The following is a 15435-nucleotide window of genomic DNA, read 5'->3' on the forward strand; positions in this document are numbered from 1 at the left end:
GTGGAGAATACAGTTATTGGCGACATAGCCTAGAAAGAAAACTTCATTGCTTCACAATGTTTAACTAATGCACTTTGTAGATGATAGAAGACAAACTACTAAATAATTGATCATAAAAGTTTTATTTGTAGGGTTGAGAGTTTGATTTAGTGGTAGGATGCTTGCTTAGTATGCTTGGACACCCAGGTTTGATTCCTTGATACCACATACATAGTAAAAAAGCCAGAAGTGGTGTTGTGGCTCAAATGGGAGAGCTCTAGCCTTGAGAAAGCCCAAGGACAGCACTCAGGCTCTGAATGTAATCCCCAGGACTGGCAAAAAAAAAATAAATTTTTATTTTTAAACAGATACAAATATATTTACCTTCAAATAGAAGAAATTATTCTTAGATATTTTGACTATGCAACAATAAATTTTAAAATCATTGTTAATGGAAAGGCACATTGGTACATATTCTTAGTCATCTCGAACCATCATTAAGATATATATTTTACCTGTATAGAAGAATTTCAATATCAATATAATTTCAATTAGAATTAAAATCGTAATGAACTTGTATTTTGGAGGTTGGATTTGATAGTGTTGGCATTGTGTGTGTGTGTGTGTGTGTGTGTGTGTGTGTGTGTGTATGTGCATGTGTATGTTTGTTTAAGCCCATATCATTATTATAAATTTTCCTTGACACAACATACATTCTGTAATAAAATATCCCACTACACATGAAAAATGTCCATGAGGTTCCAGTGATTACAAATCTGTAGTGTCTAACAGCCTAATATTAGGTGGCCCTATGTCAAGTTACCTGTGAATGAAAAAAGTAATAAAATGATACTTATTGAAATGAACTCCAAGAAATATAAAAAGGGTTTTATTGTAATGTTTGTGTTTCCTTTTTTCCCTTGCTTTTCTTTTTTCTTTCATTTACCCCATTTTTGGTTTTATTTCTGTACCCTTTGTCTTTTTTTTAAATTCATTTTTCTTGTGAAAGTGGTGTGCAGAGTGGTTATAGTTTATTGTGTGTAAGTTTAGCTGACTTGAGAGGGGAAGGGGAAACACAGAAACAGTGGGAAAGGGGTGAACCAATTAAGCCTACTAGATACTATGTTGGAAGTGCACCACACAACTTTGTGGGGAGGGAAGTCAGGAGATGAAACCCTGGTAAAGGATGAGGGCAGGTTAATACTGTTCAAAAGAAAATGTACTCATTACATGACTTATGTACCAGTAACCCTGTGTACATCACCTGTACAATAAAATTTAAAAGAAATATCTCAGAATAGCAAATTTCTTTTTGAAAGCAGTCTTTTAAAAGTCTCTTTTTCAGCAGACCTAGTGTTCATCTCTGACCTCAAACATCTTTCCAAAGAATTCTAATTTATTATAAGAAAGAATGTGATTTGGAAGGCAAGACTGCCAGACTTTTATTTATTTATTTATTTATTATTTTTATTTTTTGTCAGTTATTGTGCTTGAACTCTGGCATGGGCACTGTCCCAGAGCTCTTCAGCTCAAGGCTATCACTCTACCACTTATCAGATAACCATGTCCGGTTCTGGTGGCTAATTGGAGATAAGAGTCTCATGGTCTTTAGTGGCTGGTCTGGCTTTCAATCTGAATCCTCAGATTTCAGCCTCCTGACTATCTAGGATTATAGGCATGAGCCACCATGCCCAGCAGGTTTGCTAGATTTAAGACTTTTCAATATTAAAAATTTGGGAAGAAAATTAGATCCTGTATACAGTTAATTTTCATAGCACATAATATACTATAAAGAAGAAATGAGAATATTTCAATGACTTATTTTCAATATGTCTATCGCCTGAACATTAAAATATTAATTATTATTAATATTCATAGACTAATGCAAACATAAAAAATGATTAATGAAGATTATATGGTTTTTGAAGTAATATGAACATTTGATTATTATTTTTTGTAATTACATACACATAGGTACAAATGAAAATGAATTTACATATGTATGCATATATAAGGTTATACATGGATGCACTTTAAATTATTACTGTAAATTAATATTAAGTTGCTCTACTGATTCAAAGGTTTAGTATGTTCCAACAAAACGAATAAGAGGTAAAAGTTTTATATGAAATCACAGAGAGAAATTTAAATGTTTGTCTTTTATTATTCTCTTAGATAATAATTAGATGATTCTGGTTGTAATTAAAAGTGATCAGTGAGTGATATTTTGATATTTTTTTCCACGTCCAGGTATCATAGACTTTGTACTATTAAAAGCAAAAAAAATAGTTTAGAATGCTATTTTAAAATTTCTACATATAATTTTGTCTGACTGACATGTCTATAAATAATTCTGCTTTTAGAAGCAACTATAAAGAGTGGAAAGGCCGTTTGAAGTTGTCAGAGTGCAAGGAAGACAACCTAAGTTTTATGGGGCCATCTTCCCAAAAAGAGAGCAAAGGAAATGAGTGTTTCATGTTTTCTGCTTAGATCACATGTACGTTCCCAGCATTGGGCAGGAAGGCCAAGCCAGCACCCTAACACGGTTGGTTTAGAGCTTAGATGCTTCACCTTAGGTTCAGGAATCACCATCACAGTACTGGAACATCATGGAATCCAGGCTGTTATAAAAGCAGCCTCAGAGAGGCAGGAGTTTCTCAACTTTGAGGTGCCGTTCCTTCATAGGATTTTTCAATAGGTAAACTGAGCAAACACATGATAAAAAGAGTAAGGGGGAGAAAAAGTACTGAAAACAATTGTTTAAAAAGTAGTAGACAATTTCAGGAATCTCAAAGTTCTTTTGAAAAACAGAATTTCAAAACTTAGATGAAACTTAGATGAGGGCATTCATGACTTTTTTTGACTTGGAAATGTAAAAGGCATGCACGGTTCAGTCAAAGACAAACTACAAAGCTAGCAAGGAGTATTTTTTACAACATTTGAGTATTTCTTTGGATCTTGAAATCTTCAGGTTGACTCAAGAATGCCTCAGTATTCCTTTATTGCTATCCATAAAAGAAAAAACAAATTCCATCTGAATAGGAAAGTGATAATAATTTATATTTTTAAATCTATATCTTGAATCTATATAACATTCATTTAGCAATTATGCATACCAGAACCATGAAATTGGAAACAAAGCATTAGATATCTACATGTTTCATTTACTAGAATAACCAAACAAAATAAAAAATCAGCAGAAATATGGTTAAAGATATAGAAATTCTATGACCAAAGAGCTGCTCCATTACATGAATATCAAACAAACCCTAATTTGTAAAGTACAACTAGTTCTTCACAGACTACAAAATATAGAGACTGTTATTTCAAAATGATAAGCAAACTCTTCTGAACAAAGTATTTACATCTCTAGTTGTAAGAATAAATTGATATAAACAATTTTAGAATCTGTTTAATGATAACAATTATCTGAACATCTTCATAGCTTCCACCACTGGAAACAAATTCATATTTTATATCAAAAGATAAGAGATCTTTTCAAGATAACCAAATACTAAACAAACTATAGGATTAAGCACAATTTTCCATTTTTTTGTTCCCTAAATACAAAATAAAGTTCTATGGCTGCTTTCATTTGAAATGTTATCCTGCTTCCCCATTGTCTAAATCATATAGTAATCCTTCCATAAAGTATTCCAACTCACCTAAATTCTTACTCTACTCATATAATAAATGCATACTGGACTGTTCATGATTTTAAAAAAGCTATGGTAACTATATATGACATCAACCTTTGTAATTAGAAGGCACTGTACATGTTCATGTTGTTCTCATATAGAAGAAAGGCTTAGCTGATGAATCTCACAATGTCCATCAATAGGACGATGTAAATTCTGGTGTTGGTGTAATCCTAGCTAAATTAGGAAGCTGAAATTAAGAGAGTGGCACTTTAAAAATTAGTTTTATTTACCTAGTGAATCTAATTACTTCAACATTAACTCAAATTACATCTCAGTGAAGGTAAAAAAGTAATTCTTTGTTCTCTGTCAGTATTTCCTAGTATGCTACTCTACTTCTAAGTCTCATTTTATAACTTTATAATTTTGCATGCCTTCCTTTCTATGCAGACTTGTAGAGATAGTTGCAGGCTGCTCAATAGCTATTTGCTCTTATGCTCACAATACACTCTTAAACTATCAAGGAGGCTATGAAAACAGTATTTTATATGGAAAAGCAGAAAAAGAGCTAAAGGTAGCAAGGCTCCAGAGTTATCTTTCCTAAAGATAATTCCATATTTAAGATTAGTTTTCCTTTGCCTTTTGTTGTACTTAAAGTGGACAGCTTACCCTGCAGTATTGAGCTAGTCCAACCTTTGATCATATCTACATTTGCTCAAGAATAATGGCCTGTCTTTTCTTATCACCACTATTAGCAGTATACAACATCTTATTAGCCTTATCACTCACTGTTATGATAAAAGAAGCACAAAACCATTCAACCAAGTTGGTGTCTTTAGAGGGTAATAGCTTCTTTATCTATCTGAAGCAAGGCTCATGATATGTTCACGTAAACACTGAAATTCTATTCTATCCTCTTCCAGATCCAGCAACTCCAAAGCTGTTCTGTAATTATTTTTTTAACTTCAAATTCAGTGTGGAAAACTGCTTGTAAAATAAATACCCATGTTAAAAACATATAATGACTTAATAGTTTGTGGGCCTACTCTGGAAATGTCTCAAATTTTTGACCAGATATAAGTACTTCTCTTGTTGGTGTATTATTTTGACAAGGAATGTCAGATTCTAGTGGAAGCAATTAAAAATTGACAATTGTGGTAGGGATTCATTGAAGTGAAATGAAGACTTTGATTTATTTAGCATATCCCAGGATATATGATCATAGTTTTTGACATATTTATGTATAATCTTATTTGTTCAAGAATCATCTTTGAAGTGTCATATATGCAATTTGAAATCTGTGTGATTATGTATATATATATATATGAACTAATTTTTAAGACCACAGAACAGAAATGATATTTAAAGATATTAAAAATAGAACTTTTTTCTAATCAAAATACAATACTATAATTAAAAATACAATAATGAAGTGAAAACTATATATTATAGCTTCTCTCTTTTTTATTTTTTTATTTTTTTTTTGCCAGTCTTGGGCTTGAGCTCAGGCCCTGAGCATCTCCTTGGACTTTCTCAAGGCTAGAGCTCTATCACTTGAGCCTCAGCACCAATTCCAGCTTTTTTTTCTATGCATGTGGTACCGAGGAATCGAACCTGGGTCTTCGTGCATGCTAGGCAAGCAGTCTACCACAGGGCAAACTCCCATCCACCCCTATAGCTTCTCTTTAATGCCATTAAACAATGGAAAATAGTAAATGGATGCAGCTGTTTACACATATAGAAGATAAATTATTAGACTATTAGGTAGTTAGCTGCATCTAGCCCTTGTTTGACAAGTACACAGTTAGAAGCTTTTTCTCTGCCTTGGCTTCTTTAAACCATGATTTAAAAAATCTTACCCTCCTAAATAGCTTAGATTACAAGCATGAGCCACTGGACCCTGGCCCTGAATCCTATTTTATGAGCTCCAGAGAAGCTTTGGAAGGTCAGAAGTAAGGTTAAGCAAATTATTGTGTTAGGGATTAGAATTGTCAATAGAGGCAATAGAGAGTACTGCAGTTCCCTGCTTATACTAGTCTTTTTTTCTATTTTGCTCATTTGTCTTTATTTATTTTTTATATTTTATTATTCCCTTTATCTTCTAAGTAGATATACAAAGGGGTTTCTTATTCAATGTCAGTTTACACATTTTTTTTCTAATAATTGAGGGACAAAGTCCTGCCAAAAATGTATTTTTTGCAATTAGTATCAGTTTATGGTTTTAGTTTTGTTGTTGTTCTAGTGTGTGTGTGTGTGTGTGTGTGTGTGTGTGTGTGTGTGTGTGTGTGTTCATGTGTGTGCATGTGCACGCACCGGGGGGGGCAGTTTTGGGGTATTTGTCTGAGATTTTACTCTCAGTATTAGTGCTCAACCACTTGAGCCACAGCTTTACTTTCAGCTTTTTTGGTGGGTAACAGCCACAGCTTTACTTTCAGCTTTTTTGGTGGGTAACTGAAGATTAAAGTTGCATGGACTTTTCTTTCCTGGCTGGCTTTCAACTGCATTCCTCAGATATCTGTGTCCTGAGTAGCTAGGATAATAGGTATGAGCCACAGGTGCTCACATTAAAGGAGTTCTGTAAAGCAAAAAAGACAAATGATTCAACATTCTGAAGCATAAAAAAGGAATATTTACCACATTATGAGTTTAGAAAACAAGATGGTGGTCTTTTTAGGAGGCATTATCATGCATATGGCTAGTTCTCTAGCTTAAGCTCAAAGATATTGAGTTTTTGAACATAGGACAGTTTTTAAAGGAACAAAAGTAAAGGAAGAAATAATGAGCAAAGAAAAATATAAGCAATACATTTATATGAAAACTACCAATATTCAATTATGTTCATCCCAAGAAAGCATTTTCTTCAACCACAATGTGCAGACACGGAATGCTGTTTGGATTAGTCAGAAAATGTATATACATTGTGGCATATGTAGAAGATACGTGATATAATTTGGATAATTATGCTTTAGAATATATATGGATATATCCTGGAAAGCATAAACATATTGATTTGAATTAAAATTTTTGGTGCGCTAGTTTCTATGACATAGTTCAAGTTTTTAATATATTTCTACATTGCTAAAAATCCTAAATGATAATAATCAGCTTTATAACACAGGCAAGTTGTGTTCTACATTCCAAACCATAAAATGCAAGAAAACTAGAGATTATTTGCATTCTGGTAGCCACAAGGGGGCTCTGCAGTGAGGAGCCTCTCAGGTGAGATAAAAGTACTACTTAAAATTAAATACATAAGTGCTCTCTTTTTTAATTACCATTTGCTCTTTAAATTTTCAGATTAACTATAAACTTTTGTTTAATCTCCAAGGTGTGTAACCTTTATCATCAAGAATGACAATCACAGAACTGATAAAATATGTTTGTTCAAGGATTTTGAATTATTAAATTTAGCCAAATGAAGTTTCCAGTATCCCCCAGCTTATGATCATATTGACAGTCTAGAATGTTCCAATAGGTTAGTTAAATGAATATGAATATTTTTATTTAAAATGTAAGGAAGCAATGTTTTGTTCATATGTGTATTGTGTATGAACTCATTTGGTTGCTTTTTTCTTAAACCTATAATTCCCAAACTATTGAGTTTCTACACATCTAAATTAATTCCAGGCAACTTTTTAATTTAAAAACATATAGAGATATTTATAAACTTAAATGATTTGTAATATAATATTTAGGAAAATTCAAGTAACTTAGAAAGTTAATATATTACTTAATACTTAAATAATATGATGCATTTTGATAATTATTTAAAATGATTCAATATTGAGTTTTTAGCTCCAAATAGCATTTCTATGATAAGAATCTTTTTATTTGTTGTCTTCTTTTTTATTGTATTTTATTGTCAGGGTAACATATAGAAGGGTTATAATTACATTTATCAGGGAGTGAGTACATTACTTCTTAAACATTTATATTCATTTTCATGTTTTTGTCCCCTTTTATCTCCTCCCTCCTCTCCCAATCACCTTGGTTTTCCCCTTCCCTTCCCTATGTCAAATAAACAAATAAACTAACAAAGTCAGATGCAGTGACAACATGAGATAAACCATAAGGAGGAAAAAAAGAGAAAAGAAATAACTTCATATAGTACATTAAGAACAACAATCTCAAAGATAAACATTATTGTACTGTTTGCAGCTATTTTTTTTCTTTATTTTTTTCCTTTTACTTATTCCCTGTTGTCACTGTGTTTGGTTTATTCTGTATATTTTTTTTTATTAAAAAGAATTTATTAACCTTGATTTTTACATCATATTTTAAGTGACAAGTTTATCAAACAAGTGTTCAAGAAGGGAATCTCTATTTACAATCACTGGGACTTAGTATTTAGAACTTAATCAAAATTAGGCTAAGGGTTTGTATGTCATAGAAACATAATAATTTATGAAATAAATCATTATGTCTATAGAGTCATAGGTTTTTATGTCTATATATATAATTTTTTTAATTTGTTTTATTATGATAGTGATGGATAGAGGGGTGATAGTTACATTTGTAAGGGACATGACTTCCTGAACATTGTTATCCCTTCCCATGTTTGACAAGAGTCTTTCTAAAGAGAGATAGAATGAATGTATGGAAAATAACACATGTCACTAGATACATCACATTATCTGTTAAAGTCATGAAGAATCTGAGATTTTTAACATTCTGGTTGAATAGTCACATGAGTTTAGAAAAAGACACAATAAAATATACTTTAGAAATGTATATCTCAACCATGTCAACAGACTGAAACAAAGAGCTAAATATGGGGTTACTGAGATAAGTAAGTGTTTAAAACAGAAAATAATTAAAACTATTTCTTAATTATTTCTTATAATCTCAGATCTTACAGAAAGCTTTAAATAAGATAGAGCTCATTTTACTAATACAATTTTAATACTATCTTTTCACTTACTACATTATTCACTAACATAGTTCAGTTATATTTAGTATATCACATGAATAGCATGCTAGGGAATGTTCTTAATAGAAAAATATTATAATCTTGGCCACTTCTCCCTACCCAAAACTTCTTTCATTTTAATATTCCAAGCATGTTGTTTTCTGGATGGAAATACTTGTCAACATATGCAAGGCCTATTGCTATTACTAACACATTAATAGGCTATTAAGTTTTCTTTATGTCATGTCTTTGGAGAGAATGTTTAATTAGCTGAATACAATCTTAAGAAGATCTGGGATAAGCTGACATTTGGTAATAATGCCACCATTAATGCAATGATTTTATTTGTCTTCTCTCTTCTTTGTACAGAAGATTCACTCTCAATATGGGTATTTAAATTTCTTTCAGATAAAGAAATGTTCGTGTTTAATGAATGTGTGTGTGTGTGTGTGCATATGTGTGTGTGTTTGTATGTGTGTATGTGTGATATTAGAGAAAGATATTTATTTTTCTTTTCTTGTTTTTTTTTTCCAGTCCTGGGGCTTAGAGTTTGAACTTAGGTAATGGGCACTGTCCTTGAGCTTTCTTAAGGCTAGCACTCTAATATTTGAGCCAATAGCACCACTTCCAGCTTCTTCTGTGTGTGTGCAATGGAAGAATCAAACCAAGGGCTTCATGCATGCTAGGCAAGCACTCTACCACTAGGCCACATTGCTGGCCACAGAAAAGATATCTCTATGGGTAATTTACTCTCATATTCTCCAAGAAAAGTTATTTATATCCTGCTATAAGTATATAATTTTATTTTCTACAATAAGACTAATATTTCTGCACAATATATTTAACAGAACACATTAAACAAAATGGTGCCTGCTATTCTTCAAAACAAGTTCCATAATATACATATGTTAAAGATTTAAATAATTAAGGACTAAGCATATAGTCTTCTCTAAAAGTCAAATGTGCTTATTACTGTATTTATTTACTGGTAACCAATATATATTTTCCAAGACAATCTTTTCTTACAAATGATAAAAAATAACTACATATCTGCTCAAGAATTTGTGCCAATTCTCATTTGAAATTCCAGGTGTTATTTTATAAAACACTGGAACCTGGAATCAGCTAATTTTAAGCTACTCAATTATAGCCATTGTATAATTACTCATTAGGAGTTGTTGGAGCTCTTATTTGCAGATATTTCAAAATGAAACATATTTTTATTACAGATAATGAGATCAATTGTCCATAAAAATTATTTGAAGCAAACCCAAGTTTGAGAATAAAATGTATGTAATACATATTTATCTGCAATATTCACATATAAACACACATTTGGAAATTTCCAGGTCAGTACTCCTTGGAGCTTTTCTAATGGCTATACATCTCCTTTTGTACAAATATAATATATTAGATTTGGAACTGGAGTTTCAGAGTAAGAATAATCAGCTCTAAGAGTTCCAATTGCAGTAGGCTTGAACCTGTCTTTCCTAGATACCAATAAAAAATGTTAGACACCAGTGAATTAAATTAAAGGTAGTTTAACCAAAGCTGACCACATGAGGAAGGCAGAAATTTAGTGAACACAAGTTTATCTTTTCGGTACAGACATAATCTTTAAGTTTTAAGGATGGGATGACTTAGGTGCAGAAACAAGAGGCATGTTTAGTTGTTAGGTTGCTCCCTTTAAAGATGTGCTCCACTTCATTCTAAACCCAGGATGTCACACACACAAAAAAAGCCTTGTTTCTTCTCGTCTTGTTGTCTCTTTTCTTTTTTTTTATTGTAATTAGTAAAAGGGTTACATGATATTTGCCAGATAGAAGGTGCATTAATTCACATACATTGATACCCTTTCACATGTCTTGGTACCCGTTTCCCTCCCCCCCACACCCGCCACCTGTCTTGGTTTTCCCCCCTTCCCAATCAAATTTCAAATATCCAAATACAAATAACTTCAATATATCAGATAACAAAGTGAGATACTATACCAATATGAGATAACCAAGGGACAGCAAAGGAGATGAGAGACAACATAGTACATTAAGGACAACACACACACACAAAAAAAAGCCTTGTTTCTTCTCTTCTTGTTGTCTCTTTTCTTTAAAAAACAAAAAAACAAAAAAAACCAAACAAACAAAAAAAAAACTTTCCTGTTCTCATTTTTGTTTCCTTTCCCTTCATATTCTTTCTCTTCTTTCCTCACAAGAGCAGACTAGTGGAGAGAGAATTTTCCTAGTCTTATATATTGATTAAAGTATATTCATAAGAATGATAACTGAAGGGCCGGGAGTTTGGCCTAGTGGTAGAGTGCTTGCCTAGAAGTCATGAAGACCCAGGTTCAATTTCTGGGTAATAACTACAGTTTTTCTATGTCTTCCTAATATTATCAAAATGCATTCTCTCAATGAATAAGACTTTTAATTTAGTGATTCTTTTCATTTACTAAAGTATAGGTGGTAATATGCAAAAACTAGCCTAAGTATGAATGAAACAGACAAGAGCAAAACTCTCTAATATGAGTCAAATATTCTCAGTGGACTTAAGTTGTCTTAATAATTTCAGAATAGCACTGGCAATATGAATTTTATACTGCCCTGGGGTACAATACACTCTCCATGGTAACTGTATGTGTCACTGTCTTTGGTAAATTGGCTCAGCTTCTTAGCTTTGGGAGATTTGAAGTTATTCATTATTTTTCTTCTCTACTATCAGTCTGTCAGTGGTTACTTTTGTTGCTTTCAGTATGATATTCCATTATAAATTACCAGATTCAAATTTAAACTACATATTCTTGAAAAAAATAACTTGGATTTTTAAAATTGATAGTTTTTATTTGTGTGTAATTTGTATATTGAAACATAAATCCTAAGTAAAAAATATTCTTTTGGGAATCAGATAAAGGAGATCATTCATAACAATGTTTAACCAGTTCTTGTAAATACAAAATTTAGAACCTTTTAACTAAATTAAGGGAACATGTAAATGATTAGAAAAGCAAATCTCAACATTCTGTTTATTTATTCTCATTTTTTACTATTAATTGGCATTTTGTGTAAGCTAAGAAAGATGAAACTAAATGATTCTTATTGGATTTGTTTTCTTATTAACAAATCAAAACAATGGTTTTATATTATTTGTGTGCCTTCAGAAACATCATCTGCAACTATATCTAGATTTTCTCATTATTATAGAAGATAAAAGAATAGGGATATAATAATTCTAGAGTAAAGAAGTTTTAGACCAAGTATTTGGCAAGAATAGAGAGACACACAAACATACAGAGAAACTGTGAAAAATTTGCAAAGGTATTTATTGGATATAAGATTGAAATGTGAATTATATCAAATGATGGATAACTAATGAAAGGCATATGTGTTTATTTGGTTATTTGAAATTGGATAGGGAAGGGGGGAAAACAAGATGAGGGGCAGAGGTGGTGTAAGTGAAATGGGGACCAAGACATGAGAAAGGGTATCAATGTATGTGAAGTAATGCACCTTTTATCTGACTAATATAATGTAACCCTTCTATTAATTACAATAAAAATATATGGAAAAAAATTCTAAAGCATGAAAGATTGACACATACATGGAATAAAAATATTCTATACACTTTAGCTAAAACAGCAACAAAACCAGGAAAATAATATGTCTTGACATATTTGAGGTAGAAAAATTAAATGGAAATAAAACTGGAAAATATTTAAGAATGGAAGGAGTAGGTTTAAAGAGGGAAAACAAATGACTCAGCCACTTGAGAGTTGATGATACCCTCAAGCACAAAATTTTCTCAGAACAGCACTTTGAAAATCCCTTTGGGATTTTACTGTAGTAAATAAGCTTCACTGAAGATCAAACTAATAGAAAGGCACTATCTATCTTTAATGCAAGACAAAGCAAAAGATATAACACCGCAAGATTTTGAATTAACTCAATATGCTACAAAGAAAGTATGTGTGAAAATGAATAGATCTAATTATTAAAGTGAGAATAATAACCATCAACATGCAAAGAAAACTAGAAGGCAAAGAATGAATGCAAATGACAAAAAGTGAAGCTTGTAAAGGGTGTTATGAAGAGGTTTTTATTTCTATTTTGTGGCGTTGGAACATTTTTAAGTATTGAATTATTCAGGACCTGTGACACAGTTCTAGACAAGAATCCTATCATTGTAGTCTCATCCCCAGGCCTTTTAGCTTTAGCTAGAGATAGGGAAGGTATATCAAAAAGAAAAAAAAAAGAGAAAAGAAAAGAAAAAGAAAGAAAAGATGTTTTGTTTGTAGGGCTGTAGTCTATGAGGTTGATTCTAGTGAAATCTATGAGAAATATTGCCTGTTTTAACAGAAATATTGCCTGTTTGTTTCATTTTGGGTAGGGAGATTACAAAATACAAGAAGGGTTGTCAGCACTTCAGAATTCCACTGACAGGCAGAAAGCAGGCTGAGAGATTGCTCAGGTACATAGCTCTGTCTACCATGACAGGGAAAGATTGCTCAAATGGCTTAGCCAAGAACTCAAAGGCAGGAGTAGAAAAGCACATGGTATTACTAGGATCTAAAACCAAATCATGGAGCTTTGGCTGGAATTTGCCCAACTGGAACCTTGAATTTTCTTGGATCAATTTTTGTTTTTGTTTGTTTTTCCGTATACCTGCTTTTAGAATCAAAAGCTTAATAGCAATTATTCTTCCCAGTGTGGAACTTCACTGAGTAAATTTCTCTTTTGAATTTTATGAGTTAAATGATGAATGGGAACTATCCTCTGAGAAGGTATTTCAGAGATGTTGTCCAGGATTCTTAATCTGAACAGATATCTGGCAATGATGTTCATTTCTCATACTTCCCTGTAATGTGAGAAACTCCTTCCTGATGGTAATAACCAAGTTATCTCTTGTTCTAGAGCTGTATGCATCTGATTGTAAGCTTGGGAAACTAACTGAGCCAATGTTCTCACAAAAATGCTCTGATACGTATCTCCAGACACTTGAAAGATGACAATCAAGGTATAGCTGGTACTTGTAAAAAAACGCATATTGTTACAGTATCTCACTTTGTTATCTGATATATTGGATATATTTGTATTTGGTTATTTGAAATTGGATAGGGAAGGGTAGAAAACAAGATGAGGGGTGGGGGGGGAGGGAAACGGGGACCAAGACATGAGAAAGGGTATCAATGTATGTGAATTAATGCACCTCCTATCTGTCAAATATAATGTAACCCTTCATTTAATTATAATAAAATTATATGAAAAAAAGAAAAATTGAAAATGTGATGGATAATGGCATTTTATTTCATTTTCATTTCATGTCCATTTCAGTCATTCATAGTTCTATTTTTTACTTTTTATTTTGTTTTTGCTGAAATTTACCACCTCCTTGTCCATACTTTCAGTCTTTCCAGTATGGGGTTTTTATATACTCTTTTTTTGCCAGTCCTTGGACTTGAACTCAGGGCCTGAGCACTATCCTTGGACTTCTCCATGGCCAGAATTCTACCACTTGAGTCATAGCATCACTTCCAGCTTTTCCTATGGATATGGTACTGAGAAATCAGACCTGGGTCTTTGTGCATGCTAAGCAAGAACTCTACCACTAGGCCAAACTGCCAGACCTTTTGTATACTGTTTTAAGAATTATGTGAAAAGGTATCAATGTATGTGAGTTAATGCACCTTCTATCTGGCAAATATCATGTAACCCTTCTATTAATTACAATAAAAAAATAAAGAAGAAAAAAACAATTATCTAAGTAGTTTTATAAGGAACTGCATTAACAAAGCAGTTCATGAATAAAAAAAAGCACCTTGATCCATGCTACCCCTTTCAGCATTCTCACTGATTCCTTCCCTACCACTTCTTCCTTTTCTCTTCTTAGTTTTATAAGATATATGTTCAATTCCTAACTTTTTCTCTTCATGGTCTACCTCTTACTCCTTAACATCACCCCACCTCTTTCAAGTACCTGCTTCCTAGTGTTTATTTTGCTGAACTTTGTGTTTTGCACTATTTGAGATCTCCTTTGAAGCTATAATATTTCAGTTAGTGCATTTATGTACACTTAAATATCATCCAAAATATTACTTATGAGTTTGTAAGCTAAATGTAGCTTCCATATATACGGGAAAATGTGCATCTTTTACCTCCAGTAGCATGTTTAACCTCATAAATGTAGTTTTTATTCCATGCTTTATAGTTCTATCATCTTAACAAGAAGACAATTTACCACAGCTTTTAAAGTTCAACAAACATTGTTCCCCTATCACTTTCCTAGCTTTGTCTTAGGCATTATTTTCCCTAAAACAAATTTCTGCAAAATAACTGATGAATTTGTACCTCTGGATCTTTGCACTACTTCTTCCTAGTATCTATATTATGTTGTCTACCTTTACATAAAGAGTAACCCCATCTCTGTAGATAAAGCTATATAAGTAAACAAAAATGCTACTTAAACAAAAATGCTACTCATCTCCTCCTCTTAATATCTATTAGATTACCCCCAATTTACTGTTCTAAATGTGGTACTTTCTAACTAGCTATTAATTTCCAGAGAAGAGCCACCAATTGCAATATGTACAGCTATTGAACTGGATAAACAAGAAAGTTACTATATATTCTTACAAGAGATTGAAAAGGAAGAGGGTTTCACAGAAAAATCAATGTATAAGAAAAAGCAGAAGTCAATATAAAAGGTGTTATATTGCCACTATACCAAAGTAAATACATAATAGACTACCAATTTTAATGGAGTTGTATTCGAAGAGATAGGAGACTAATGAGCAATCTGCTTATAAAAGTAGATGGAGCAGCAGAGCAAATAGGTAGAGGAAGCATAAGTCTATTCATATTCGTTTTTAACAACTTGATATAGTAATTCTTATTTTTTAAATGGCCATGTAAAATTCTG

The sequence above is a fragment of the Megascapheus bottae genome, chromosome 11, assembly GCF_031878675.1.
Source record: "Megascapheus bottae isolate mThoBot1 chromosome 11, mThoBot2.hap1, whole genome shotgun sequence".
Taxonomy (NCBI): domain Eukaryota; kingdom Metazoa; phylum Chordata; class Mammalia; order Rodentia; family Geomyidae; genus Megascapheus; species Megascapheus bottae.